Genomic DNA, 26,079 nt, shown 5'->3' on the forward strand with positions numbered 1-26,079 from the left:
AGCAGAAGATAAAGTTTTAAAAAAAATGCTACCCTAAGTTAATATGAACCAAAATCAATCTATGGTAGGAATTTTTTTGTCGGATAAAGTTAACATCAGAATAATAGAATTTAATAAAATAAAAATTTAGCCAAAAGACAGGCATGCCCAAAAGATAACATAACGAAATGATATTACAATTGAATGAGCTTTTTTTTGATAATTTTCTATATCCAACAACCCCAGCCTGTCAATGGCTAACAACAACAACGTATACTTGTCTTACTGACCGACATAGGTCAAGTATGCCTCTGCTGCACTCAGCTGAAATCAGCTGAGCTTGTCATTGGGTACAGGTATGCTCTTTGGGTGTCCTCTTTCTGGGTTTAAAAACTACCCAGGGAGACATTCTTCTCATTAAGGAACTCAGAGGTATAAAAAGGCAATTCCAAACCAGTCAAGTTTATTTAAGCCTCCATTCACCTCATGACTGCTAATACATATGGATGAAACTATGTCAAATGACTAAGCTCAAAGTCAGTAGGTAAGGGACGCATTTTCTACCTTCTCTCCAATGATGCTTCACCAGCAAGGCTATGGATGTGTAACTCTAATGACAGGGGGAAGCAAGGAATTGGAAAAAGAATTCAGTCAACTTCAAGGATCTGGAGCAGCCAAGCATGGTAGCCCATACCTGTAATCCCAGCACTTTGGGAAGCTGAGGTGGGAATATCGCTAAAACCCAAGAGTTTGAGACCAGTCTGAGCGACATACTGAGACCCTGTTGCTACAAATAATAATAATAATATTAATAAATAAATAAATAAAAAGTAATTAGCTGGGTGTGCGGCTGGGCGTCTGTGATCCCAGGTAGTCAAGAGACTGACGTTGGAGGGTTACTGTAGCTCGGGAGGTTGAGGAGTCATGATCACCACTGTACTCCAACCTGGGTGACAGAGCGAGAACCTGACTCAAAAACAAAAACAAAAAAACAAAAAACAAACAACAACAACAAAAAACAAAGGAAGCATATTTGGGATTGATTTTTTAAAAATACATATATACGTATATGTATGCATACACACACACATTGCTTTTTCTTTTTCTTTTTTCTTTTTATTGTTTTAGGGAGAAGGGGAGAGAGCTGTGCTAAATTTGGTGCCAGTTATTCCATCTTAGTCAAAAGCAGATTCCACCGTTTCTTTAATTTGCATTTTCCTCGCACTGGTAGGAAATTTGCAGTGTGCGTATTTTCCTATTCTTTCATTTATTTCCCCCCCAGAGATAATACCAGATTCTTACTTTGAACAATCTCTTTCTAGATGTAGAAAAAATGAAAACTAGAATTAAAAGTGTAATAAAGATAAAAATGTGATGAAATGGTTCTTACAAGGCTGGAATGCTGAAAGTATGAACCTTAGTTCTTATTTTTGTGTTTGGTTATTCATAAAAATAAGGGAATTTCTTTTTTTGCTTTTTTTTTTTTGGAGACAGAGTCTCACTCTGTCGCCCAGGCTGGAGTGCAGTGGCGCGATCTCGGCTCACTGCAAACTCCGCCTCCCGGGTTCACGCCATTCTCCTGCCTCATCTTCCCAAGTAGCTGGGACTACAGGCGTCCGCCACCACGCCTGGCTAATTTTTTTGTATTTTTAGTACAGACGGGGTTTCACTGTGTTAGCCAGGATTGTCTCGATCTCCTGACCTCGTGATCCGCCTGCCTTGGCCTCTCAAAGTGCTGGCATTGCAGGCGTGAGCCACCACGCCCGGCCGGGAATTTCCTTCAAGCAAAATGAAAGCTACTTTTTCATCCACCCATTCCCATTTTGCTCCTATTGATACTACTCCACAGTATTCCTTGACCTCAACTCCCCTTACTCATCACCTTCCATTTCCATGCTTCCATATTTGTATTCAGTGGTTAGCATATGTTCCCAAACTAATGGAAAGTTCTTATCAACATTCCAGTCAGAAGAAGGCCTGTCTGCAGTGTAAACCAGACATTACTTTACAGTGAATGCCAACTACACCATGTAGAACAGTCAAAATTTCCTAAGAGTAATGGAAGAATTCTAAGAGTAAATGAAAGAATGTAATCATGGGAGAAAGCTGGCAAAATGAGATTTAACCTTCTGTTTTGTCCTAAGTTGACTTTATTTTATATGGAACAAATTATTATCCTTCATGATATATGTGAAAAATGTTTAAGTCACCTCTTTCTGTTCATCTTGTAAGAAAGAAGAGGGAAGATATTTTATTGGTCATGGTCGCCTTGACAAAAACTAAACATTTAGATCTAACTATCCATGCTTAAATCACAGCTTTGGTTCTGAGAGAAAACAGGAGAGAGTGAGTGAGAGTTTAAGTGATTTTTGAGGTGATGAGATATGGTACCTTAAGCAAAGGTATTAGAATTCTTCAATTCTTAATATTAGACACTACTAGGGATGATATCTTTAGAGTAATTTGGCAGCATAGTTAATCCTCTGGTCACATAGAGCCACCAGCTGATTGACTGTATTAGTTGTTCATTACTGCATAACAAATTACCCCAAAATGTAGTGGGTTAAAACAACAAACATTTTTCACATTTTCTGTGGGAGTGACCTGGATTTGAAATTTGCTCAAAAGCCATTTGTTAATTTTCACCTCTTTTGCAATATGGAGAGGCTGAGAAATTTCAAAACCAATCCCTAGTTACCATTAGTTAACTGTTCTTCCCTCAATTTATTTCTCTCCTTCCACATTTTGGAATAAGCATCAAAAAGAAAGCAAGTAGCATTTTGAATACTTAGCTTGGAAATCTCCTGAGCTAGATCGCCCCACATTTTATACTTTCCATGTTAAGGAAGGTAATACTGTTTCTAAGCCTTCTATCCCTTTAGAACAAAGATCCCCCTTCCTTCTGTTTCCAAATACATGTTCCTCATTCTTCATTTCCTTTTGACCTCCATTGACTTCCTCAATGTCAAGATTTCTAATGAATCTGTTCAAAGAAACAGGCTTTTCTTAACATGCTTCCCATATTCCCTTCAGCCTCTGCTCAATGCTAATCCCCAAAATACTTCCAAATGTTTAGGTATTTGTTATGTCAACACACTAATTTGAGGCACCAAAATATGTATTAGTTATTTAACAATGCATGAGAAATGATCCCAAAACTTAGCAACGTAAACCATTGATTATCTCACAATTTCTGTGCATCTGAAATCTGCATGTAGCTTAACTGGATCCTCAGGCTCAGGATGTCTCCCAATGCTGCAACTAAGTTGTTGGCTAGAGGTGCAGTCATCTCAAGTCTTGAATGGGGGGTGACTCACTTCCAAGCCCAAGCCCATATATGATAAGGACTTAAGACCACAAATGGCCACAATCCACATGGCCATTGGCAGGCTCAGGTCCTTGTTATGTGGGCCTTTCCACAGGACAGTTCACAACATGGCAACCGACTTCCCCTAGGTTGAACCCAGAGAGAATGTTGGAACAAGTAAGATGGAATTCACAATCTTCTTCTAACACAATTCAGAAGTGACATTCCATCACTTTTTGTTGTATTCTCTTTCTTAAAAGTGAGTCACTAAGTCCATCCCACATTCATGTAGAAGGGATTACACAAGGATGTAAATATCATGCACAATGGAAAAGACATTTAATGAAATGCAAGGGTTTCTAATCTATTTTTATACACATAGGCTTCAAATTATGTAAAGTCAAATTCATGTTTCTTTTTTCTTATGTACCAAGAATTGCAGATAAGGAAGTATGAAAGAGTAACATCTAGCAAAAATATCGACGTGTTTATAACATACATAATGAAACATTCAGAAAATTGTGCTGAAGTAAAAACAAATATGAAAGGCAATGCATATAAATCTTGTATGTAAAGACAGAAATTATGGAGAATGATCTCCATTCTGTCCTAATTATCCTATACATCTGGCCAAGCCAACCTTATAGCAAATGAAGAATGACAGCAATGGTTTCATTCACATTCGTATTTAGAACCACTGTGGTTCACGTATGGTTTTACGACACGTGTCTTCACTGCGGAGCCCAGTTAATGGTGCTGTTCCTATCTGGAACGCTGCTGTTCTTGTGACAGATAAAGCCTAGGAAAACGTAGTAGAAATGTGATAGCTTTTCAGCTTCTTGGAGGCGCATTGCACTTCTGCTCATGTTTTACTAATTTAAACAAGTGAAATTGTCAAGAAGGACATCAGTATGGTGGGGCAGTACAATTTACCATAGGAATGAGAACTGAAAGTCATATTAGTTTTCTATTGTTATAACACATTACCACAATCTATTATCTACACACTCAGTATTCTACCATTCTAGAGGTCAGAATTCCTAAAGTCAAGGCATCAATAGGGCTGCCTTTCCTCTAGAAGAGGCTCAAGGGGGCAACCCCCATTTTATTCTTTATGTAGTTTCTAGTGGCCACCTGCATTTTTGACTACTGTCTTCTTCTTCTGTCTTAGAGGCAACAGAATAGCATCTTCAAATACCATTCTCTCTCCCCTTTCTCTCCCCTCTCTATTCCTCTTCTTCCCTTCCTCTTCTCTTTTTCTCTCTGTCTCCTCCTTTCTACCTCTCCCTCTCCTCTCTTCCCTCCTTCTCCTCTCTCTCCCCTCTCCTCACTTTCTCTTTTCCTTCCTTGCTCCTCTCTTCCTTCTCTCTCTTCTATCTCATTCCTATCTCTTGTCCACTTTCTCTCCTCTTTCTTCTGCCCTTTGTCTTCTCATTCCCTTCCCCTTCAGCACTCTCTTGTCTTTCCCCTCTTCATCCTCTTCTCCCTCCCCTCCTCTCCCTCTCTCTTTCCTCTCTCTCCTTCCTGCTTCTCTCCTCACATATCCTTCTGACCCTCCTTTTTGCCTCCCTATTGAAGATCTTTGCGATTACAATGGGCCAACTAGAAAATCCAAGATTCTCTCCCCATCCCATGATCCATAAATGAATTATATCTGCAATCATATTGGAAAGCGAATAATATCTGAAAAAAGTTTATTTTTTCATGTAATGTAATACATTCACAGGTTCTGGAGATCATAACATGGACATCTTGGAGGTACCATTATTTTTCACCCCCACAATTATAACACCAAGCTTGAGATCAGTGGGACAGAGAAAATGAAAATTTGAAAATAAAAATGATAGAAAGATAGATAGATGATAGATAGAAAGATAAATGATAGATGATAGATAGAAGATAGATAGATGATAGATAGATAGGTAGATAGATAGATAGATAGATAGATAGATAGATAGATAGATAGATCGACTGTCCTCTTGGTCATGAACATCATTTCCTTTCCATTTACACGCAAATATGCTCAGACCCTTCCTACAGGAAGTACGTCCTTGAGTCCCAGTATAGCATCAGGATCAATGTCCAGAGTCACAGGACATTTTCCAGGTCAGACCTGCATGTAGCTTATCTTGATCTAGATACCAAAGAATTCAAAGGACACATGCAATAAATAGAGGATAACCTTGACAAGCTGTCTTGTTCACAAAGGGGAGGAATGACAGTTTCAGAACAGATACTTTTCCATAACAATTATGAAATCCCTCTGGGGGAGGGTAGTATCCTTGACCACTCTTTTCGATGAACCTTGCCTCTGCCTTCTGGATTCTTTATTAATATCCTCCTTGGTTCCATGAAAAAAAGGCAACAGAGAAAGTCTCTCCTTGGGACCTAAGCATATTTTCCACAGGAATTTGGTGCTCAAGGCCAATCACTGGTGAATGGTTTGAGGATTTACATCTCTCAGAAACCTTTATCCAATCAGCTCCATGTGCCAGTAGCCATACACAAAGTTTTGTAGCAAATGTCTTTCTAGTTTTAATTACAGACACTTTGAACTCAAAAATATGGTATGTTAGACTTTTTCCTCTGAACCACTTTTAACCAATTGGAAGTATTTACTGGATAGCAATGTAATCAGAGTTAGAACATTTAACAGAGGAATGGTGGTCATAATGTTGATTCAGTCTTTACCAGGAGACTGGTTTTATTCTATTTTGCCCCATCATGTCTTCTCAGTTTTGTTTTCACAGTTAGATGGTGATTAGCTACATCTCTCAAATGTGCAAGTCCCAAAATATAGGCTCATCGAATTTGTTTTAAAATTGTATTTGTAAGGGACTTGCTTTTCTGAACTTATTTGTAGTACCCTTTGCAATTCAGCCAATGTTGAGACATTTTATTCCCTGACTTATTCAATGAAAACCAAGGACTTATTTAGTACATTATCTGCCTTGTCAGTTGCATAGGAGACAATTTTATGAAATGATCCACCATCACATTGCATTAATTGATGATTTTCCAATCTTCAAATAAAGTTTCTTACTCTTCAGTGCCCACCACAAGAGGCTATGCTACTTTTTTTTTTAATAAATGTAGAACCCCACTGGTAGTAATGATATCTTTATTAGTACATTTGGGCTAGGAATAAAGTATCCCCAAGTCTCCAAGAAATGTAGCTTATGTCTATTTATAGCTTATTTTATGTATCTAATTTGGATCAATTTCTCTTTTCTGTATTTCCTCATTCTGCACCTAGGCTATAGAACTCATTACACTATAAATTACTAATTACAATGTCTCATTTGTGACCTAGCACAAGTTTTGGCACATAAAGCGCTTTTATATATATATATGTACACATATTTCTATATGTACATATTCATCTTATACATAAGAAATTTTGTTAGTAGAAAAATGGCATTTGAAAACAGGAAACATACTACTATAAATATGTGAATGTGTATGTGTGTTCACATATGTGTATATATGAGTTAACACAAAAAAAGTTTGATTTGTCAAATCAGATTCTCATGAATCAGATTCCTTATGAAATACTTTCTAATAATTCTAAAGTAACAAGTGGCAATGCACAGTGGAAGCAGGGATTTGGCTGGGATATTGGGGGACCACCACCCATCTTTGCTTTAGGACATGTGATTTCTGGTTGGAATGATGGATGAGATCTCTAAGGAGATTTGTCAGATGCTTCACAAAGAGAATTTTGCTTATAACTCGTGTAGTTGTAGCTTACAAGACATTTTCCAAGACAAGCGTCTCATAAATCCAGTGATTCTAGGTTTGCTTTCCAAAAGCATCCTACACTGCAGGCAGTCTGCTTAAGCATTTCATAGATAAAGACTCTCCTCATAGCAATATAATTAGTCTATTTGCCAAGAGGTCCAATTATCAGCATGTTTTCAGGAAGATTAGCCTGGGTCATCTGCCTTTCTTCTCTGGGAATGTCCCATAGGTAAGGGGAGAAAAATGAGCTACAGTCCAGTTGCTTTTACTCCTTAAAACATTGGTGAAATCAAAAGATGGAAATAAAAGCCTCAGGACTAATTTATATTTGTAGAAAGAGCATGTTATAAAAGAGGCTAAGTACATTTCATCTAATTTCATAAAATATTCTAGACTTTAGTAGACATGTAGACAAATGGTATAGAAAACAAATTGTAAAGTTAAAACAAAACAAAAATATATCTTAATTCAAGTAATAATAGATTTTGTTTGCTACTGTCATATAAATAAAAGTAACAATAAAATATTGAGAAAATAATAAACATGTTATCATTTTTCCTTTGCTCATGTCACTGTAAACTAATAAAATGGCTTAATTAGCCAATTTACCAGTAGATTAAAGAACTAGAATCTACATATAGTTTTTCATCATGAAATGTAATGATTGCTAATATGTCTTATGGAGCAAATGCCACCATAGGTAAAAAGCTATAAATATAAAACAAGAATATAAAAGGTATAGTATTATTTATAATTAAAACTTACGATAGTTAAACTATAATATGATAGGTAAATATATGAAAGGTAGCAACTCCATGGCAACGTGGAACTGACTGCCTTGGTCATTGTCTTTGTAAATGAATTCCAAGTTTACATCTCTGTCTGTAGCTGTAGTTGATTATTTTTATTCTCTTTACTGTTAAGATGTCATAAACATTGAATGTTTTAAAATTATTATTTATGTATGTAAAAAGTAGTAATAGGTATTGTATCTAAATTTTGGACAACAGTAATAAAATTACTAGAAATTAGAAATAAAACCAAATTTTAATGCCAAGTAATACCCGGAGTAAATACTCCACAGGACTGTAAGTACATACTCATGCCAGAAAAACAGGTGGCCCCAGAAGGATGCAATATATGAATGACAAGTATTTGCTTTGCTCAAATTCCTTTATAATATATTTGGAGTACAAAGTGAATTACAAGTCAAAATTCATTTAATCATTAATAATAGAAGTGCATTTTATCTCAGTGTTTGTTTTAAACATCATTGATTTCTAATAGCTTATATTCATTTTATTATCTCAGAAATTCCTAAGCACACAGTAGGCCTTGCTTGTTTGATTGGCATCAACTTAATGTTAAAAGAGTAATGATTTGATTAGGATGTACTTTGAGGAGCCCAATCATTTTGTCATAATCAGCAATTTGTGTTGAACAGCATTAAGGTTTTTATTTAAATAATACCAAATTTTATACTCTGATTAGAATACATTTTTTCAGCATTAAAGGAAATAACTTGAAAAGCTTTCTCTTCTCCCTGTTAATATAACTACATTCAAAGAGAGTGAGTAGACATAAACATGGTTTTTATTGCCAACTCTTTTCATATTCATCTATACAATCAAATCCCAAGGGCAGACCCTTTAAATTTCAAATGTAAATGAGTTGATGTACTGTAAATATGGAGGAATTTCAATGCAAGTAAAGGTTTTCAGAATATTTTAGTTCATATATAATTACTATAAATGTTTGGTATAATCCATCCTGCTTTTACTTTATTACTCTTCCCACATGCTGAAAAGGTGGAAAACTATAAGTTACACTAAAGCACTAGAAATAGAGCTATACCAACCTAAATTGTTATAGCACAATCAAAACTGTGAAATACAGCTTTAGAATTTTTAAAAAGAAGAATAAAGCTTTCTGTATATTGAGATACCCAATTTAGGATTCATTTTAATGCTACCCACTTAAATTGTTTTCTGTTTGGTATAATTACTCAAGGGTTGTTCATGGTACTCTCCAGCCTGGGGTGAAGGAGAGAGGGATGTTGGTTGGCATGAGCATATTATCAGCAAAGTATGTACAGTGGCAGAATATAATTTTGTATAACTAAAATAAGCAACTAGATTTCCAAGTTGTGATGCTTACCTAACAAGCTAGAAAACCAAATTTTAATATCACAAATCTATAGTTTCTTTCTCCATATAAAATGTTTATTATCACCCTCGTGGTAGCATTTCTGCAGCTTTTGTTTCAGCATTAAGGTTATTACACTTGCCTTTTCTGTTCTCATTACTAGAATATTTTATAGGTAAATCCACTCAAGGAACCTATTGTGCTTTCTGATCAAAGTGGAAAGTGATTCCAGGCTATAATAAGCAATTTAATTTTTAATGAGCTTATCTGTGCCCAAGGTCATAACAAAGGTTAAAAAAAGAGTTAAAATAAAACTACAGCAAAACACTAATGATAATGCCCAGATACGACCAGGGCATAATAATATTTGGCAGAGCGCACTCTCAAAGTATCTCAGTGGTATTCTTTTTTTAAATTTTGTTTCAGAATAGAAACTTAGCTCAAGTAAGGTGTAGAATATTAAATAACATAGACATAGATAAAAATGCATGAGACTTTTCTCCTAAAAGAAGTAAGCCAAGCTGTTTTCAGAATTTAAATTTCTAAGCTAAAAATGTTTAAGTAGTTTTACAAAACTCTGTTGTTAACCCATTGTTATTTCTGAAGGAGATGAAAATTTGGTATGCTGTTTTATTATCTTTTCCTGCAATTTTTTTTTTAAACTTACAGCAGGTAGGATGTGGGAGTGTTTTAAACACTCAATTTGCCTTACTATTTGGATAATTATTAGTAAATACTTGCGGAGTTGCAGAAAAAATTCTTTTGATGAATAAATATTTAATAGCCTAGGCAATTGTAAAGTAATAATGTCTATTTTAAATGATGATGATCTTGAGTTTGCACTTTGTTGTTTTTGTTTTAGTCTGAATATATTACATGATAAAGACAATAAAAATTCTTGCTTAAAATTTCTTTTGGGAAAAATTAAGCTCATTTCTGCATAATAGATATGCATTGCTCTGGTTTTGTATTTGATATCTTCAGGAGCCATTTTAATTATTTCATGTTAATAGATAGTAAGCAATGGAAAGCCTCTAAAAGTATCTTTGGTTTAACAGAGATTTTACTTACATTGACCCTAGAGTTCCACTGATAAATGATGAAAATTAACTAACAAAATGTGGAGACAAATGGCTGGGCGCCGTGGCTCACGCCTGTAATCCCAACACTTTGGGAGGCCGAGACAGGAGGGTGACCTGAGGTCAGGATTTCAAGACCAGCCTGGCCAACATGGTGAAAACCCCTGTCTACTAAAAATACAAAAATTAGCTGGGCATGGTAGTGGGTGCCTGTAATCCCAACTACTTGGGAGGCTGAGGCACGAAAATCACTTGAACCCAGGAGGCAGATGTTGCAGTGAGCTGATGTTGTACCACTGCACTTCAGCCAGGGTGACTGACAGAGTGAGACTCTGTCTCAAAAAAAAACAAAAACAAACAAATATACATATATACATATATATATAGAGAGAGAGAGAGGGAGAGAGAGAGAGAGAGAGACAGAAACAGAGAGAGAGAGACAAATAGGACAAAAGTGGATAAAATTTTTATTAACTAATACCCCTTAATTCTGGTACCCATTATTTTAACTTTCAGTAAATTTATATATTAATCTTTTATCTACTTATCATATAGTAAAATCTAATGATTTTGGTTGAAACCAAGACTTGCTCCTGATATGCCCATGTAGAAAAAAAATGAGCATTAAAAAAAGTTCTTTTTTGTTTTATAGGAGACTTTTGTATGTTTCCTAGAAAAGAGGACAAAAGTTAAACATAAGGACTGTCCGTTGACTTGAAAGTTAAATCATTGCATGAAGCCAGAAGATAACTAGGGAGTGATTTTGTTAAATAGGATTAATAATTTTTTTGATTCTACATTATAATTTAAAAGTTAGTGACAGTCTCGAGTATTTAAATATAGTAGGACTCATTTCAGCTAAAATTTTGTATTGCTATAACATGAGCAATGCTACAAGAAGTCAAAAACCTGGTGAATCTTTAAGGACTCCATTCCTACTTTTCTTTACTATTAATCAAAGACCCTTAAATTTTCAAATGAAGTTGGGACAGTAGAATTTTCTTAAAATATTTAGATATAAAAATAAAAAAGATAAAAAATTTAAAATACATATATAATTTTATGAATATATCAATAGATTACAAAACCATCCTAGCATTGAACAAAAATAATGCTATAAAATATATTAAATGGGAATCATAATTTTCCATCAATTCTTTTTTTTCATTTAGTCATCATTTTCAGATTGGCCAACTAGACATAATATACCATCTGACAGTTTTATTTTATAAGATTTTTGAAGTTTACCCTTCAAGCTTTTTTTTTCCTGTTGTATCATTTTCCTATTGCTACATAACAAATTACCACGAAAATATAAACTTAAAACAACATCTATTTATTAGTTTCAGTTCTGAATGTCAGAGGCCTAGGCACAAGTTAGCTGTTTCCTCCGCTTAAGGTCTCATAGGCTGAGGTATTCTCGCTTGAAGTATAATACTTCTTAACTGTGAATATGTAACTTCAAATAGTTATAGCAAATATTTTATTATGTTTATGTTTATTTAAAATGCAATTCTCTATGTGCTTAGGTGTATTGTTGCTGATGAATCAGTAATGTAAATTTGTTTAAGTTCTTTATAGATTCTGGATATTAGCTCTTTGTCAGATAGGTAGATTGCAAAAATTTTCTCCCATTCTGTAGGTTGCCTGTTCACTCTGGTGGTAGTTTCTTTTGCTTTGCAGAAGCTCTTTAGTTTAATTAGATCCCATTTGTCAATTTTGGCTTTTGTTGCCATTGTTTTCGGTGTTTTAGTCATGAAGTCCTTGCCATGCCTATGTCCTGAATGGTATTGCCTAGGTTTTCTTCTAGGGTTTTTATGGTTTTAGGTCTAACATGTAAGTCTTTAATCCATCTTGAATTAATTTCTGTAGAAGACGTAAAGAAGGGATTCAGTTTCAGCTTTCTACATATGGCTAGCCAGTTTTCCCAGCACCATTTATTAAATAGGGAATCCTTTCCCCATTGCTTGTTTTTCTCAGGTTTGTCAAAGATCAGATGGTTGTAGATGTGTGGTATTATTTCTGAGGGCTCTGTTCTGTTCCATTGGTCTATATCTCTGTTTTAGTACCAGTACCATGCTGTTTTGGTTACTGTAGCCTTGTAGCATAGTTTGAAGTCAGGTAGTGTGATGCCTCCAGCTTTGTTCTTTTGGCTTAGGATTGACTTGGCAATGTGGGCCTTTTTTTGGTTCCATATGAACTTTAAAGTAGTTTTTTTCCAATTCTGTGAAGAAAGTCATTGGTAGCTTGATGGGGATGGCACTGAATCTATAAATTACCTTGGGCAGTATGGCCATTTTCCCGATATTGATTATTCCTATCCATGAGCATGGAATGTTCTTCCATTTGTTTGTGTCCTCTTTCATTTCATTAAGCAATGGTTTGTAGTTCCCCTTGAAGAGGTCCTTCACATCCCTTGCTGGATTCCTAGGTGTTTTATTTTCTTTGAAGCAATTGTGAATGGGAGTTCACTCATGATTTGGCTCTCTGTTTGCCTGTTATTGGTGTATAGGAATGCTTGTGATTTTTGCACATTGATTTTGTATCCTGAGACTTTGCTGAATTTGCTTATCAGCTTAAGGAGATTTTGGGCTGAGACGATGGGGTTTTCTAAATATACAATCATGTCATCTGCAAACAGGGACAATTTGACTTCCTCTTTTCCTAATTGAATACCTTTTATTTCTTTCTCCTCCTGATTGCCCTAGCCAGAACTTCCAACACTATGTTGAATAGGAGTGGTGAGGGAGGGCATCCCTGTCTTGTGCCAGTTGTCAAAGGGAATGCTTCCAGTTTTTGCCCATTCAGTATGATATTGGCTGTGGGTTTGTCATAAACAGCGCTTATTATTTTGAGATACATCCCATCAATACCTAGTTTATTGAGAGTTTTTAGCATGAAGGGCTGTTGAATTTTGTCGAAGGCCTTTTCTGCATCTATTGAGATAATCATATGGTTTTTGTCGTTGGTTCTGTTTACATGCTGGATTATGTTTATTGATTTGTGTATGTTGAACCAGCCTTGCATCCCAGGGATGAAGCCCACTTGATCATGGTGGATAAGCTTTTTGATGTGCTGCTGGATTCTGTTTGCCATTATTTTATTAAGGATTTTTGCATTGATGTTCATCAGGGATATTGCTCTAAAATTCTCTTTTTTCTGTGTGTGTCTCTGCCAGGCTTTGGTATCAGGATGATGTTGGCCTCATAAAATGAGTTCGGGAGGATTCCCTCTTTTTCTATTGATTGGAATAGTTTCAGAAGGAATGGTGCCAGCTCCTCTTTGTACCTCTGGTAGAATTCATCTGTGAATCCGTCTGGTCCTGGACTTTTTTTGGTTGGTAGGCTATTAATTACTGTCTCAATTTCAGAACCTGTTATTGGTCTATTCAGGGATTCAACTTCTTCCTGGTTTAGTCTTGGGAGGGTGTATGTGTCCAGGAATTTATCCATTTCTTCTAGATTTTCTAGTTTATTTGCATAGAAATGTTTATAGTATTCTCTGAAGGTAGTTTGTATTTCTGTGGGATCGGTGGTGATATCCCCTTGATCATTTTTTATTGCGTCTATTTGATTCTTCTCTCTTTTCTTCTTTATTAGTCTTGCTAGCAGTCTGTCAATTTTGTTGATCTTTTCAAAAAACCAGCTCCTGGATTCATTGATTTTTTGAAGGGTTTTTTGTGCTTCTATCTCCTTCAGTTCTGCTCTGATCTTAGTTATTTCTTGCCTTCTGCTAGCTTTTGAATGTGTTTGCTCTTGCTTCTCTAGTTCTTTTCATTGTAATGTTAGGGTGTCAATTTTAGATCTTTCCTATTTTCTCTTGTGGGCATTTAGTGCTATAAATTTCCCTCTACACACTGCTGTAAATGTGACCCAGAGTTTCTGGTGTATTGTGTCTTTGTTCTCATCGGTTTCAAAGAATATCTTCATTTCTGCCTTCATTTCGTTATGTACCCAGTAGTCATTCAGGAGCAGGTTGTTCAGTTTCCATGTAGTTGAGCAGTTTTGAGTGAGTTTCTTAATCCCATGTTCTAGTTTGATTGCACTGTGGTCTGAGAGACAGTTTGGTACATCACCATCATCAAAGACCAAAGGTAGATAAAAACCACAAAGATGGGGAGAAACCAGAGCAGACAAGCTGAAAATTCTTTTCTTTTCTTTTCTTTTTTTTTTTTTTTTTTGAGCCGGAGTCTCGCTCTGTCACTGAGGCTGGAGTGCAGTGGCGTGATCTCATCTCACTGCAAGCTCCACCTCCCGGGTTCACGCCATTCTCCCGCCTCAGCCTCCCGAGTAGCTGGGACTACAGGCGCCCACTGCCATGCTCAGCTAATTTTTTGTATTTTTAATAGAGACGGGGTTTCACTGTGTTAGCCAGGATTATCTCGATCTCCTGACCTCATAATCTGCCCACCTCAGCTTCCCAAAGTGCTGGGATTACAGGCATGAGCCACCACACCCGGCCAAAGCTGAAAATTCTAAAAATCAGAGTGCCTCTTCTCCTCCAAAGAACACAGCTCCTCACCAGCAATGGAACAAAGCTGGATGGAGAATGACTTTGACGAGGTGAGAGAAGAAGGCTTGAGATGATCGGTAATAACAAACTTCTCTGAGCTAAAGGAGGATGTTCGAACCCATCGCAAAGAAGCCAAAAACCTTGAAAAAAGATTAGACGAATGGCCAACTACAATAAACAGCGTAGAGAAGACCTTAAATGACCTGATGAAGCTGAAAACCATGACACGAGAACTATGTGAAGCATGCACAAGCTTCACTAGCTGATTCGATCAAGTGGAAGAAAGGGTATCAGTGATTGAAGATCAAATGAATGAAATGAAGCGAGAAGAGAAGTTTAGAGAAAAAAGAGTAAAAAAAAAATGAACAAAGCCTCCAAGAAATATGGGACTATGTGAAAAGACCAAATCTACATCTGACTGGTGTACCTAAAAGTGACGGGGAGAATGGAACCAAGTTAGAAAACACTCTTCAGCATATTATCCAGGAGAACTTCCCCAACCTAGCAAGCAAGGCAGGCCAACATTCAAATTCAGGAAATACAGAGAACGCCACAAAGATACTCCTCGAGAAGAGCAACTGCAAGACACATAATTTTCAGATTCACCAAAGTTGAAATGAAGGAAAAAATGTTAAGGGCAGCCAGAGAGAAAGGTCGCATTACCCACAAAGGGAAGCCCAGCAGACTAACAGCAGATCTCTCGGCAGAAACTCTACAAGCCAGAAGAGAGTGAGGGCCAATATTCAACATTATTTAAGAAAAGAATTTTCTACTTTGTCGTTTTTATTTTAATCTTTTAAGTGTAAGTCAAGTCGCAGGCAAAACAATCTAAATAAATGACATTCGTTGGTGATATTTCAAGCAGTAGGATCAAACAGGGAAGAATGGAAAAAATTTGGGTTAGTTCGTGACCACATACCTTCAAATGATTCTGTATGTCACTGTCTTTTACTCCCTTAGTGTTGAGAAGCAATATGAATATCTTTCAGTTTTTGTATGGTCAGAGGTTTCTGAGGAAAAATTACTGGAACCCGGGGTTACATGACAATCCTTGGATGTTAAAGGGTGTTTGAATAGATAGAGAAGTCCAGAAATATAGAGATTTATTTCTGCCGTTATGTGTCTACATTCCAAAGGGTTGTAACCAGATACCTTCCCTTATCTTTTTGGAGAGATCCAGAGGAGAGGGTGGTAGCTGTGTTGTGACTTCTACATAAGCCCCCAGATCCATAATTTCAGGGTGTTTCTCCTATGGTACAGACTCCACTGGCATGACCACCTGGCTCCTATCACATTGCCATGAAGGAGAAGGTGTGGCTTCAGAAACCTACAACTTGATTGCTTTAAGTAATCAGTTTTTGTGCTTGATCTCAGAACCAAGTAAGTGAATGTAGTATTAAAAACATATCTTGTGTTTTATATGTTAATTGAACATTATTATTATCCACTGAATAATATTATAGACTAAAATCTAAATGGAAAGACAAGTGAACAACAAAATATTTAATACAATGTTTTGAAAAATTTCATGAAGAAAATAAGCAAGGTCTGGTAGTAAAAAACTGTACAGTTAGAAATATGCAATTATTTTTCTGTACACTCAAATTTATCTCTATGATAGCAATTGTAAGTTGTATTATAAATTAACTATTTTGGCTTTCCATGCCTATTTGCTTGTGAACATTTGAGGAAAATGACTAACCCTATTTATTTTTTTATCTCCAGGAAATGGTATCTGGGGTTTAATAAATACTTCTAGAATTAATAAATTAATAGCTAACCTAAACTTTCACTGTCCCAATTCAAAATTATTAATCTAATATCAAGGCAATTCATATTTAATACTCTTTTTACCTCATCTAAATATATCATCTCATAGAGCTGTTGAAACTTGGAAAAACAAAATATCCCCCGATTTTACAATAAATTTTTGATCTATGATAATATGCCATTTATTTCATATTAAACTGAATGTATATTTAATTTCAAAATTTTCAAATGAAAATACCAGAAAGTTAATCCCAATATTCAAGTTAGAATAAAGGAGTCTTCAATCAGAAATGGACCCTATCTTTTTTAGAGTCCCCCTGTGACACAGGTACAGTTAAGATATTGTTAATAACTATTAGAACAAATTTTCTTATGAAATAAATATGGACAATATCAAATGAGGAACATTTCCTATGATGTTGAGAGAATGTTTCACCTTTGATCTTCCATTTTCTTCTTAGCTATTTTATGATACATTTTTAACAATAACTATTCTTATTATGCATATAGAAAATATGGGCCAACCTTCATGTATAATAATTGAAAAAATGAGTGTTATTGGTTACCACTTAGGTAATGTGATGTGTTAAACCTGTGCCATCCTTTCTCTGTGAACAATGTCTCCTTTTCTCCATTTTCAGCTTCATGTACATATTGAAGCCTACTTTTTGTGCAGTTATTTTCTTTCAATTTCATTTTAAGTTCTGTAATCCTGCTGCTATTTAAGGAGTGTCCTCAAGATGTTGTGGTTTACGCTCTAGTGCCCTATCCTCTTTCAGAAGAACTCCGCTTGGTTTGCTCATGTGTGCACTGCCTTTTAAGTCAGGGCTTCTAGTATGAAGTACAAGAGCTATTTGACTACTCAAGTGTAACTCTTGTTTTGTAGTATATCATTTGAAGACATGTCTCTAGGCTTCTGGTTATTTATACAACTTATAGTCTACTTCTATCTGTGTGCATGCTGTTATTTACTCTGCATTTATTTGTATACAGTAGACTGAAGTAAGCTATTTGCATTCACCATAATGATGTATTTTTATACATTCAAAAAGTATGGCATTACTGATAATGTAATCATTTGAATTTATTCAAGGTTTATTTGCTTTAATATTTCTTCATGTCAAATAAAGGTCCTAGTGAAATTGTAGATAAACTGGCTGAAATCATGGAAAAATGGAAGTTTTAACTTAAAATGTAAGGGCATTTTCATATTTCATAGTATCCCGAAGATCAAGATGAAGAATACATTGGATTATATAAATGCAAAATGTTAAAAAGGGAGTGGATAAGCACAAACATATTTTGCTCAAACAATATTTCCTTTTTCATGTTATAAGTAAATTGCTCTTGACATTTATGTAGCTAAAGTGTGTATTCATGTATTATTCCCCCCAAGCAAAACATGAATGTTTTCATAAAAATCACACGGTAATTGCATAGGTACTGAGATTAATGGAAGTAATGGATTAAAATGTTTTCTTAAAAAGCAATATTATGGCAGTTAAAACGATAAACTTCAACACTGGACTGCCCATGCTTACCTTCCAATTTAATCATTTATCAACTGTGTTATTTTAGGTAAGTTACTTAACCTCTCTAGGGCTCCTGAATATATAATGATACCTGCTACTAAGACGAATGGAAAAATTAAGTTGCTGAATACATTTCATACTTAACATCTAAGATTTGGGGTTCAAATTTATAATATCCTATCTGTGTGGTTTTAAATTACTCTAAATCTAGAAATTTACATAAATCAGTCACAGGTCGGTAATGTCCTGAATATCTTGGCAGAGACTAATTTGATGCTTCTCTGGTGGGAATCGTCCAGAAATGCCACATGTAAAGTCCTATTAAGTATAAACTGTCACTTCAAAAGTAGAAAGTATACAAGAACAAAGGTCCTTTGTTTCAGTGTTACCAGAATCATTCCTAGAATTATCAGTACCACCTAAATTCACATAATGTAATTTTCTAATATTTATAAGTAGAAAATATTCCTAAAATATTAAAATAGATGAGAAGAGATATAAAGCATAAAAAAGGAAAAGATGCCATCAGCAATGACAGGAAGAAAATGATAAAGAGCAAAGTACAACTTTCCCAAAAGAAAAATGTAATCAAGGAACTTAAAAATAGAGATAAATGTGGTACAGACACACCGTGGAATACTATGCAGCCATTAAAAAGAACAACATCATGTCATTTGCAGAAACATGGATGGAACTGGAGGCTGTTATCCTTAGCAAAGCAACACAGGAACAGAAAACCAAATGCTGCATGTTCTCACTTATAAGTAGGAGCTAAATGATGAGAACACATGGACATACAGAGGGGAACAACACACACTGAGCCTACCAGAGGGTGGAGGTTGGGAGGAGGGAGAGGATCAGGAAAAATAACTAATGGTACTAGGCTTAATACCAGGGTGAGGAAATAATCTGTACAACAAACCCCTGTGACACGACTTTACCTAAATAAAAAACTTGCACAGGTGCCCTTGAACTTACAAGTTAAAAAATGAAAAAATAAAAATAAAAATAGAGTTACAGCTAGATTCAACTAAACAGAAGTGAGAATTACTGAAAGTGAAATAGACCTGAATGCAAAACAGAGGGATAAATGTTTGAAAATATAAACAAGATTAAGATTTACTGAGGTTACAAAAGAAAATACACAAATGGCCAACAAACACATGAAAAAATTCTCAACATTACTAATGATCAGGGGATTTCAAACTAAAACTGCAATAAGATACCACCTTACTCCTGTAAGAATTGTCACAATTAAAAAATAAAAAAAGATAGATGTTGGCATGGATGTGCTGAAAAAGGAACACTTTTACACTGTTGGTTGGGAATGTGAACTGGTATAACTACTATGGAAAACCATATGGCGATTCCTTAAAAAACTAAAAGTAGAACTACCATTCCATCCAGCAAGCCCACAACTGGGTACCTTACCAAAGGAAAAGAAGTCATTATATGGAAAAGGCACTTGCACACACATATTTATAGCAGCACAATTCACAATTGTAAAAATATGAAACCAGCCTAAATGCCCATCAAACAATGACTGGATAAAGAAAATGTGGTGTATATATACACCATGGAATAATACTCAGCTATAAAAAGAAATGAAATAATGGCCTTTGCAGCAACTTGAATAGAGTTGGAGACCATTATTCTGAGTGAAGTAACTCAGGAATGGAAAATCAAATATTGTATGTTCCCACTTGAAAGTGGGAGCTAAGCTATGAGAATGCAAAGGCATAAAAATGATATAATCGACTTTGGGGACTCAGGACAAGGACGGGAGTGGGGTAAGGGATATAAGACTACACATTGGTAAAGTGGACACTGCTCAGGAGATGGGTACCTCAAAATCTCAAAAATCATCACTGAAGAACTTTTCCATGTAGCCAAAATCCACGTGTTCCCCAATAACTATTGAAATAATTTTAAAAAATCATTGCCCAAACAGCACCCACAAAAAAGGGTTATTGAGGTTACTATGAGAATAAATAAACTTCCAACTAAAGCTGTAGAGTTAGAGAATAGATAAGAGGCAAACAATAGAAAAACATATATTGGCTGAGAATGTGTCAATAATTGTGAAAGAAAATCTAAATTCTCAGATTCGGGAATCACAACAAATCTCAAGCCAGTTAAAGATAAAGATACCCATCAGTAGATTTATCAGGCTAAAATTACTGAACCCCAAGGAGAGAGATTGATATGGTTTGGCTGTGTTCCCAGACAAATTTCATCTTCAATTATAATTCCCATAATCCCCACACGTCATGGGAGGGACCTGGTGGGAGGTAATTGAATCATGGGGTTGGTTACCCTTATGCTGTTCTCATGATGGTGAGTGTGTCCTCACGAGATCTGATGGTTTTATCAGGGGCTTTTCCCCCTTTGCTCAGCACCTCTCCTTCCTGCCATCATGTGAAGGACATGTTTTGCCTCCCCTTCTGTCATGATTGTAAGTTTCCTGAGGCCTCCCCAGCCATGTGAAACTGTGAGTCAATTAAACCTTTGTCCTTTTTAAATTACCCAGTCTTAGGCAGTTCTTTATAGTAGCGTAAGAACAGGCTAATACAGAGAGTAAATCTTAAACAGCAGAAAGAAAAGATATTCCCTACACAGTGAGGATAAAAACAAACAGCATGTTTCTTAAAAAACAACAATGAAAGTTAGAAGGTAGAAAATAGAATTCCGAAAAACAAACAACTTAGGGATATGCACACACACATATATACTTGCAGATATAAAATAACATATACTATATTTATGGAAAAATTTATGGAACAAATTGAGTCATTACAAAAACTTAAATAAAGAATATACATATTACAATGTTAAAATTTTCCATATTAATCTATGAGTTCAATTTGCTGCAATTCCAATTTTTGTGCTGTTGGTGATAGTTGTATTGTTGGTGGTGGGGGGTGGTGGTGTTAATGTGTGTGTGTATGTGCGTGCAACTAAAGAACATTTCCATTGCACTCCTGAACTAAAAGCAGAAAGTGGGAAAGTTGGCCAAGAAAAAATCAAGGTTTATTAACAAGATATAAGAACATATACTTTCTAGTATTAATGAATGAATAGATAGGTTGTCTAAAAGCTACAGAATACAGAGTTCTGAAACAGAAGCATATCGTATATATATATATACACACACACACACATATATATGTATATGTTAGTATTATATGTACAAATTAGTGTTATGTTCAGAATAGTGAATTTTTAGACAGAAACTTTTTAATATAATCCGTATTTCCTATCATCTGAAAAGTATATCCTGATTGGCTAAAGTCAATATTTTTTAAATGAAAATTTCAAAATGTGAAAAAGTAGAAGAATTTCTTCATATACCTGAGATAGAAAATTATAAGTAAAACCTATATCAATAAGAAATAAACAGTGAAATAGAAAGAATTTTCAAAAGACATGAACGAGCTATCCACGGAAACATACAAATGGTTAGTAAACCTATGGAAGTACACTAATGCCTCAGTTTTAATCAGGGAGTAAATGTTAGTGCAGGAAGATACATTTTCATACTAATTTTAATTTCAAATATTAAAACCAATATCAAATGTTAGCAATGGCAAGGATGAAGGAAACCTCAGATACACTACTGGAAATCTGCATGACTCGCTGGGGAACAATTTGCCAAAATCTAGGAAAGTTGAAGATGTAGAATTTTCTACCAAGATATTTTACTTCTAATCACTTATCCTAAAGAAATTTTTACATAACCAAACAAACCACATTAAAATATGTTCACAACAATGAAAAAAATTAGAAAAAACCCTAAATTTTCATCAAAGATTAAAATAGATAGGAAATTATAGATTGATTATATCTTCATTATATCTTAGATATGAACAAATAGGACCCAACAAATATTGGATGAAATCATGTTTCAGTAAAAGGAATAAAAATTGTTTCCATTTATATAAATTTGAAAATATGCAATCCAAAATGATGGTGAATATGGTAAATTGTCTTACTCAAATTATCTCCTGTGTGTTGTCTTTTGCTACACAGGCTGGAAAGCTAAAAACATATATAGGGTTTCATATCTAATTCTGCATCTGCAATTAAATGCACTCCTGTGTGACCTGAATTCACTATTAAGTGTAGAAAAATTGAACAATGGTAGAGGTATCTATACTGCCAGTGAATGATTATCAGGCATCACATAGCTCTGGTACAGAAAGTTCTGGTAGAAGCTGATCTCCAGAAGTGAGTTAGGTGCAGTGCTCCAGATGCAACATTGCAGCCAGCTCCAGGAAGGGGGAACACATTTGAAAATTCCCCAAATCTACATCTAGATATGTATTCTAGATCTGCCGCTTTAAATACTTGTCATATGATGACATGCATTCAAAATGGCATTGTGTATAAACGAATGAGGCTGCTAATCACAAGAGGAAACCAGTACTATTAAATACTAGCCATAGGGTTGAGTGAATAATACTCAAGGCTGTAACCAAGTCATGGCACACTGGTTAGAAAACGTTACCAAGTACACACAAGAGATGTGTACTTGGAATTCTCACTGCAGAATTGCTTGTTACTAATAAGTATTTGCAAACAAACTCGATGCCCAACAACAAGTGAATTAATAAAATAGAGGATTTTATACAGTATAATCCTTTAGCATTTGGTGAATAAACTAGAGCTACACATGTCAATCAAATAGATGACTGCAAAGAAATATACAGTATGTTGTCTTCTTTTTAAGATGTAACACCTACCAAAATAATATATGATTTATCAATTCATAAATATGTGATGAGATTATTTTTGAAAAACATATATGCAGATACAAAACTGCACATTCAAAATAGTGGTTATGGGCTGGGAGCAGTGGCTCTTGCCTGTAATCCCAGCACTTCGGGGGCCGAGGGGGTGTATCACTTGAGGTCAGGAGTTTGAGACCAGCCTGGCCAACATGGTGAAACCCCATATCTACTAAAAATACAAAAGATAGTCGGGTGTGGTAGCGTGCACCTGTAGTCCCAGCTACTTAGGAGGCTGAGGCAGGAGAATAGCTTGAACACAGGAGGCGGACGCAGGTTGCGGTGAGCCGAGATCACACCACTGCACTCCAGCCTGGGCGACAGAGTGAGACTGCACCTCAAAATAAATAAATTAATTAATGAAAATAGTGGTTACATCTGGAAAGAAACAAATGGAATTATTATACACCTACTATGTACTGACAAAAAATTTTTTTAATAAAAAAAGGAATCAGATTAGGCAGAAGGCATCGATTTATCTTTTATATTTGTGTCTTTCAAATATTCTACAGCAGATGTTGCAAAACACTAAGATGATGTTTAGTTTAGGGGCTGGGACACCAGTGTTTCAACATATTTTAAAATTAAAAATAACCTATGGTAGAAAAGGAATTTGTTGGTTCATGAAACGATATTGCTAGCATTTGCCTGGACCCTGTCTCTGGTTCTTGGTGATTCTTCCAGGGCGGATATTCCTCTGTTGGCTTTGTCTTCCCTCATTATTTCTAAATTATATCCAGGAGCAAGCACAACTATGTGGTCCCTTATTTATATACAAAGGGGAGATTGTTTCTCGCCAATCAGTCACCGAATTAAATTCCCGATTTTCTTTGCGAGTGGACAAATCTAAGACAATTACTGCCATGCAGAATAGTATGTGCTGATTAATTGCAGGCTTCCCACTGCACTTCTCCCTTTCAGTCGCTATAGGAGGAGGAAGAGATGGCACTGATGGGCTTATGCTAACCTCTACTAAACCTCAGAATTTGGAGGAGCATTAATACCACCAAAATCTCAGGGCTCTAAATAGAGAAAATGTGAAATTCATTAAGGAAAATATGGATGTTTTCCAGGAGATGGAACAGGGGGACAGGAGACTAGGTAAGCAAGCAGTAACTGAATCTCCGCACCAAGTGCAGATCCTCAGGGTGTTTCAACATGCTGGTATCTAGGTCAGTGTTCTGAAAGTGTGGTCCCTGGACCAACAGCATTAGCATCGCCTAGGACCCTGTTAGAAATGTAAGATCTCAGGTTATACCTCCAGCCTACTGAATCAGAGTGGCTGGGCCCAACCAGTTTTCCAGGAGATTCTGATGCCCACTAAAGATTGAGAGTCCCTTCTCCAGGCCCTTATAACCACACACCTCTCGTACTGTGAGTACCTCACTTTGCTGCATGGAATACTATTGTTTTAAAAAATGCATTTTCAGATATACAGCCATGTACATCATGTATATTGTATTTTCAGGAAAATAAAGAGAGGATTTTAGAAGGTAAATTTGACTACATGTCAAGTTCACCAACATGCTGGCTTCAGAACCTTCACGGTAAGATACCATCCCACTACATATACAATATTAATAATACAAATGTGGAATGTATCTAGGTTTCTTGTGTTTCTTGTTATCTTACCTTCTTCTGTGATATTATGAGTTGCTTCAATCTTATGTTTCTTGTGACTCATTAAGATTATTTTCCATGTTCTGGAGTGCAAAAAAAAAACTTGTTAATTTTGATAAAGTCAGTTTTTTCTTTTGCTGCTCATGAAACAAAATTTTTAAAGTTAATTTTCATAAAGTCAAATTTTTCTCTTGTTCATGCTTTTGGTGCCACAGCTCAGATTTTATTGCCACATAGATATTCATGAAGATTTATCCCCATGTTTTATTCTTTATCCCCATGAATAGTTTCATGGTTCCCACTCTTATATTTAGGCCTTTGATCTATTTTAAGTTATTTTTTTTACATGGTATGACATAAACGCAGTTCAACTTACTCTTTTGCTTGCAGAAATACACTAGTCCCTGCATCATTTGTTGAAGAGACAGTTTTTTCCTCTTGAATGGTATTGGCTCTTTTTTTGAAAATCAATTAAACAAAGATGTTTGGTTTTAGTTCTGGATTCTCAGTTCTATTCCATTAGTCTCTATGTTTATCTTTATGCCCACACCACACTGTTTCAATTACTGTAGCTTTATTGTAGTTTTGAAATAAAAAACTGTGAGTCCTTCACCTTTGTGGTTTTCTATGTCATTTTGGCTATTTGAACTCCCTTACAATATCACATAAATTTGAGAATTTGCTCTTAATATTATCCAAAAAAAAGAGTTGTTGAAACTTTGGTAGGGATTGCATTTTACTTGTACTTTAAATTGTTTTCACACCTTAGTAATATTAAATGTTCCAATCTATGGATAAGGGATGTCTTTCCTTATATTTGAGCCTTCTCTATTACTGTATATCTAATTAAGAAATTTATTTTAGGTAGAATTAAGGGTGTACATTTATATGATAAAATAACATATACAGGTAACAAGATTATATTTCTAAAACCATTACTTTATTACTGGCTTTTAGAAATTCTATTAATAACTGAATATATATTGAAAAATAATGTGGTTTTTAATTATTTTTTTTTTTACCAGAAGACATTGGCTACTATGCTGGAACTATGAACAGTTTACATGTAGCCATCTGTACCAGTGGAGACCTGACATATCGGCAATTTTTTCCTTGATATTTAAACATTATGCATTTTTTTCATACAACAAAGAACAAACTCACTGAATCACTCTTTAATTCACCTCTATTTTAAAGTAATTCAATTATTCTGTGGCTTTTATTCAAGTTGAATGCATAATTAATTGAAAACATGCCATTGATTTTACACCACCAGAAAGGAAACAATTGCTTCCTATTTCAATGTTAAGATTCACCTTTCAATGGTAAGATGACTTCCAGTGAGGTAGAAATGATGATTCTCTTAAGGAGAAGAAACTCCTTCATAAATTATGGAAAAGCATAAAAGGGACAGGAAATTGCAACACAAGTTAAAATCATTAAATAATAAAATTTTAATTCTCAAAGAAATTTGTCTGATTTGGACATAAAAAAAGAGTTAGAATTATTCTATTAAGTCAAACTTTTTTTAGTTTCATAGGAATCTAGTGTGCTACTTTAAGATAAGGAATTTCACTGAGGCTTAGAAATTGACATTAAAATAATAA

Source organism: Pan paniscus, chromosome 3 (genome assembly GCF_029289425.2).
Source record: "Pan paniscus chromosome 3, NHGRI_mPanPan1-v2.0_pri, whole genome shotgun sequence".
In the NCBI taxonomy this organism is placed as follows: domain Eukaryota; kingdom Metazoa; phylum Chordata; class Mammalia; order Primates; family Hominidae; genus Pan; species Pan paniscus.